We start from the raw sequence: 6207 nt of genomic DNA on the forward strand, positions 1-6207 counted from the left end.
CTTGATTGCGATGGGGGGTTAAACTTGCCAGAAAAAGGGAATAAGTTTGCAGGGGAAGGAAAAGAGTGTGGTGTCACCCTCTAAGGAGAGGAAGAGAAGAAGGCCCCTTGGAATGCTCCTTCTCTCTCTCTCTCACCCTCTCCAAGGGGGGAGAGAGAGAGAGAGAGAGAGAGAGAGAGAGAGAGAGAGAGAGAGAGAGAGAGAGAGAGATGTTTCATATGGCCAAAAAATTTACACAACTCCAAACTCCCAACTTACAAGAGTATTTAAAAAAATCACATGGCTATACAAAACTCCCAACTCCCAACTTGCATATGGGTTCTACAAATTGCCCCGAATCAGGTTATGAGTTAACATGTGGGATATTGTTGTGGTGGTTTTGCATATTGCGCTTGACTTGTAAATACCCTCTCTCCTAATCTTGACTTATAAAGCTAGGATCATCAAGGATGGAGACCTTACAACCTTACAACTTTTGAGGAGCTTAAAACCTTACAAACTAATACCCGTAATTGTTTCTAATCAAACTTATCAAAAGCATTAGAAGATGTCCAAATAACTTTTGACTGGTAAACGTAGACTTGTGGCACCGCTACATCAAACTATTAGTGTACTCCCAATACACTAGTTGGGACTGGTTACATGCTTCGACTACTTGTTCTCTTTGATATTCACATGCAAGGTAAGGCACTACACATCGATTGTTAGTGCAATACTCCTAGAGTATATTGGGTGGGACTAGTTGCATGCTTCAATTGCTTGTTCTCCTTGATATTCACATGCAAGGTAAGGCATCTTACCTACAACAAAGGGCAAGCAATCTATTGCTCTATTTTGCAAAGAAAGGCAAACAATCGATTAACTACACAAATTAATTGAGGGAAAGCAATCAGTGATGTTATTGGGAGATGAGCTCATACGAGGCTCAGATGCTGACAAAGAAAATACAATAGCCTTCATGCTCTTTGTTAGAAATTTTCTTGATCATATGCAATGGAGTAGTCTTTTTTGTTCTTAAAAAACAATAGTTGGGACTGGCTGCATGCTTCAACTACTTGTTCTCTTTAATATTCACATGTAGGGTAAAGTATCATATGGTCTATACTAGAGGGCAAGCAATCTATTGTTGTATTTTTGATTCAACAAAGCAAACGATCTGTTGCTATGTTTTAGATTCATAGTTACACCAGAGGGAAAACGATTACTTTGAGCTTGCAGTTACAGCAGCGCTCTTGATTTAACAAAGTAGTCGTTGCTACATTAAATTGGTAGTGTACTCACCCTACACTAGTTGGGGCTAGCTAGTATTTTCGAAGATTAGTACTTGATAGAGGGCTCATGTCTCTAAATAGAGCAAAGGAAGATGCTAGAATGTCAAACATACACAATCTGAGATTGCTATAGAGAAGAGCAATGGCCTACGCATATTGAGAATTAAAACACGACTTGTTGCGCAATTTCAATTCTTGCTATTCCTAGTATCACAATGTCTATTATAATGTTTAGAATAGTGTACTCAGTGGTATATCATGCAAGACGATGCTAGAATGTTAGATTGTTTTGAGATAGCATCATGCTGCAGAGAAGAGCAGTGGACTATCATAGATTGTTTTGAAGTATTCCAATGCGTGATTTTCATAATGATTTTAGTGCTTGCTATTTTAATGCACAATTTTCAGCATCATTCTATCTATGTTGATAAATGTTATCTTGAACTCTTGATTCAATAGTAGCAATAGCATGAAAAGATGACCAATAGCCATACATTAATGGAAAAGACTAGTCTAGGCATGTTATGCAAGCATCAAAATTGACAGGTTGGGCATCAACATCATTGAATTATGGATGAAAAATGTAACATGCCCACTGTCTAAGCACGTTTTTCAAGGTATGAGTCTAAGCGATTCTGCAAGGCACTCCCATGGAATGTCACGGGGTTTGTCACCTAGAACACAATATTAGTGAGTTTAGGAGTCTCCCAATTTCCATTTGTTGAATACTAAAAAGGTGGCACCCAGATAAGATGCCAATAAGCTTCTCAAAAAGTTATGACAAATCTGAAGATTTGACCACGTGCTCCAAACGTATGGGAAATTTCCATATTCCCCAATATGGTTTTCTAGGGTTTCTAGAATTTTCCTTGCAATGAAACATTTGCGATCGAACCTACTGGAATCAACCTAAAATTTGGGTTCCTAGTGATCAAGGTCTCCTGAAAACATTCTAGGGTCAGGTCCTCGACATCCTGCTTTATGCAGAGATACCCAAGTGAAAGCAGATCCATGCTGCATTTGGCTTAAAGAGAATGGGAAACAAGAGGGTTGCATCACTCAATCTCTGTGCCCGTAGGGCATAGTTCCATTTCGGTCTCCTAAATCGGCATGAATCGGGTTCTATCTCAACAACACCTAAAGGTTGAACGTCGGTAAAACCTTGTGAGAAGCCTCCTAGTTCTCTGGGACCACGGTGCTGTAGGACGAATACGTCAGGGGTTCCGTCCACCCACTTCTCTTGATAGCTTTAGTTTTCTAATTAGATCCTACCAGAATTATGTGTGACATTTAAAATCAACTTCCTTAATCAAGCATTTTAGGGAACATGGTTCATTTGCTTTATTCACAGCATAGACAGGAAAATAGAGCAAATAGTCCTTTTGACAAACAAGTTCAAACAAATTCCATAACTTATCTTCAAGTTAATCTCTGTCTCCTACCCATATAGGAGAAATTATATATCCTTTCTCCCCTGTAGAAGTAACTGGTCCAAATCACATGGCACCACAAATTCCATCCTTTATTTAGAATAGAATGTTCCAACGTCACAGACGTTAGGCTCACAGCAGTCTTCAACACCAGTTCCGGACTAGGCAAGGGGTGTCCCAAGCTCCACCTAACCCCAAGCGACGTCCTAGTAAGACACAATTTCGATGGTTGGCCTTTTCACCACTCGACCTTTAGCCCATGAATCAAGCAGTGCCCTTCTCGGGTTGAAGCGCGGTGTGACCTTTGAGATGATCCACTTGCACAAAATATCATTTCCTTAATTAATCTAGTTAAGAATCAAGCACAATCAAGGCATTCAACCTAATATCATCTTCCAAGAAAACATTCCTTTATCCCCATGACAACTTGTCATCACATTACCTTGCCATGATTTTACCATCAATCACAAGCACTTGCAATAATAATGTAGACAACATTCAAACAATTAGTTGAATATAAAAGCATTTAGGACATTGTTTGATCAATCCAACAAAAACAATGGTATTCTTTTCTAGACATTGCAAGAGTAGTCGCGATAACCTTTCCATCACATATTTGCTCTCCCCCTTGGGATCAAAGAGAGACTATGAAAAATGTTTCTTAACACTTCCTTCCCTCGGCTAAGGCATATGTTAAGGGTTCAACCACTATACGGGACGTAAGTTCTATAGGTCACTTACATTGATTGATAACCCAACCCTGAATTGGATGGGTGGAAGTCATAGTTATCAGATGGATCTCAAGACATCCTAGTTTCAATCCTTATGATTAATTTCTTGTACTAGCTCTTAGTCAAGCCATGCAACAATATGAAATTATTTCCATATATCAAAAATGTTATAGGCATAATGTGTAAATACTTGATAAGATAAGTGCTAGATAATCTCAAGTAACTAGACTCTAACAACATGCCTTGCATTGAGATAGAATCTAGGTGTTCTTGATGTTTGGGCTCTAACCTAAGTATTTTTGAAGTATCCAAACTTTGAACTAGAACTTCCTATTCATGATTCTTAATGAGATATTCTTTTAGCAATTATGCTATTTGTAACCCTAGACTAATTCTTCCTTGTAATTTCCCTATCATCAAATAAGCCATATGCAACTAATTTGGATTAAGAAGAACAATCAAAATGCCAAATCATAAGAATAAGAATAAATTCAAGCTACTCCCTTACGTGAAATTCATGTCATGCGGAAGCGATATAGCTTATGACTCACGAATAGAAAAGATGGCAATTAATACCTCGGTATTCAAAGATGAATTATCCGTACCCAACATTGTATTTGCATTAATGGTAATTCCATGATTGGTGGCTCCATTGTTTCATGCAGGATTACTGTTGGGCGTGTCTTCGTTCGTTTGGGGGCCATAATTTTGGATTGTAAATCTCTCTTTACCTCTCTCTCTCTCTCTCTCTCACATCTGAGAGATAGCATGCCAGGGTGACTTTCCTAGATTGCGATGGGGGGTTAAACTCGTGGTGTCGGAGGGGTTCACGGATCTCCCAAATTACTTATTCTTCCTCTTCTAGTTCAAACTGCAGTTTTCAGCTTGTCAACAATGATCGTGACGTGTGCAATTTAGTCAATTTGTCTTTTTTATGAAAAATCTCATAATTGGTTGAAAAAGAAACTTGCTTTTTGCATGCCATCCTAATATAGAAGCTTTTTAAACTTTTTTGGATTTTAACAATAAATAATATCAAAAACAGGCTAAAATTATCCAAAAATCTAGTATTTCTAGATAATCCATGCAACTCACACTAGTACTAATGACTCAGATCACATTGACTCTCTTGATCAATAAGAAAGTGAGATGATGATACACTCCAGAGTTTTTCACACTCTGCCCGTGTAGTGGCACGATATCCACCCCCTCTGAACCTACACATCCTCCGGTATGTGCCACTGATGCACCACCCGGGTCAAATACCCATAGTATCAAATTGTTGCTTATCATGTGTATAAGAAAGCATCCCCTTGGATCATAGATCAAAATACTCGGCATTTGTACAAATCTTGATCCATACTTAGTACCCCCTCGAGGGTAATAAGGCCTTGCTGCATATTGTACATTAGAGGTTTTTGAATCTCCATATACATGCTATCAATACACCCATCAAAAAATACATAACAACATGCCTGCTCTTTCAAAATCCATCACATGGGAAGTTGCTTCAGATAACCGTTTTGATCCTCATCCAACATAAACTAAGTCTCACTTGTATTCAACACATTCTCACCATCATTAAAAATAGTGAAACAATACATATCTTGAAGCATCTTTGATTTGTCTATCAAGGCCTTTGATAAAGCATCTAAAATAGTTTCCAACTATGGAGCATCATATTTAATGTCCTCTAATATAGGCATATCCTCAAGCTCATGAACTGTCTCATAGGTAATAACTTTATCCTGCAAATCATGTGCATCCAACAAGTCATCAATCTCCCTTTGACTCCTTGCATCAAGTAAAACATGATGTTCGTAAATCTCTTCAGATACATTAAAAAAATCTATAGATGCAATGGATGAATCTTCCAGTACAGGATCTTCCAAGGCATTTGTGTCTGTCTCAATATTAGACTGCAGCTTATATCCTAGCTCTTTGTCCTCTTGCTTGCTATCCTATTTTTGCTCTTGCCCAATCTCTTCCATAGCATACTCAGGAGGTGGTTGATTTGTAGCTTTAGACAAATCCACATTTCTTTTTGTCACTTCCTTAGATATCCCTGCATTATCTTCATCTCTCTTCAGTTTCTCTTCCATAAATACATTTGTGTTTTGCCCTTTTACTAAATATACATCCACTGAATATGCATCTATTGTCATTCCCAGCTAGTTATGTCATAAATTTCTTGCCCTGCATGAGATATTTCACTATCCAAAACTTTTCCCTTTTCAACTGCATGCAAAATTTGTGTCTATATTTCAGCCTTTGGACCAACCATCACTTGGCCATGAGTTCTATCCAACTGTAGACCAAAATTAGAAGCATGTACCACCGCATAAGCATTTCGAACAGCCAAGTCTTCCAACAACTTCAGCATACCTCCCTTTCCTAAATTCAAAGCAAGAGGCAATTTTGTTTCTTGTGCATGAATCTTGACATCTTTCCAAAAGATGAGTTGTTGTGCCAAGGCCTCTTGATAGGGAGCGCAATACTTTCTCTCATGCTACAAACTATCGCACCACATACATCTTTTTCCTGGCTTAAGGACTGCTGCCCGTCCTCTATCCTCTTGTCCTTTTTCATTCAATTTTGCAACCTTCAATTGAAGATCACGCATGCCTTTGACCAATTCATCCAAGACATCTTCCCTAACAAAGGAAACAATAGCAGGTATAGCCATAGGGCTACCCATAGAAGTAGGTGGCTTACTGGATACATAAACTATCTTGCCCATAACAGTGGGCAAGGTAGAGACATGAAATCTTTCTC

Source organism: Lygodium microphyllum, chromosome 2 (assembly GCF_053477565.2).
Source record: "Lygodium microphyllum isolate KBCC chromosome 2, Lygodium_microphyllum_v1.1.10, whole genome shotgun sequence".
Taxonomy (NCBI): Eukaryota; Viridiplantae; Streptophyta; class Polypodiopsida; order Schizaeales; family Lygodiaceae; genus Lygodium; species Lygodium microphyllum.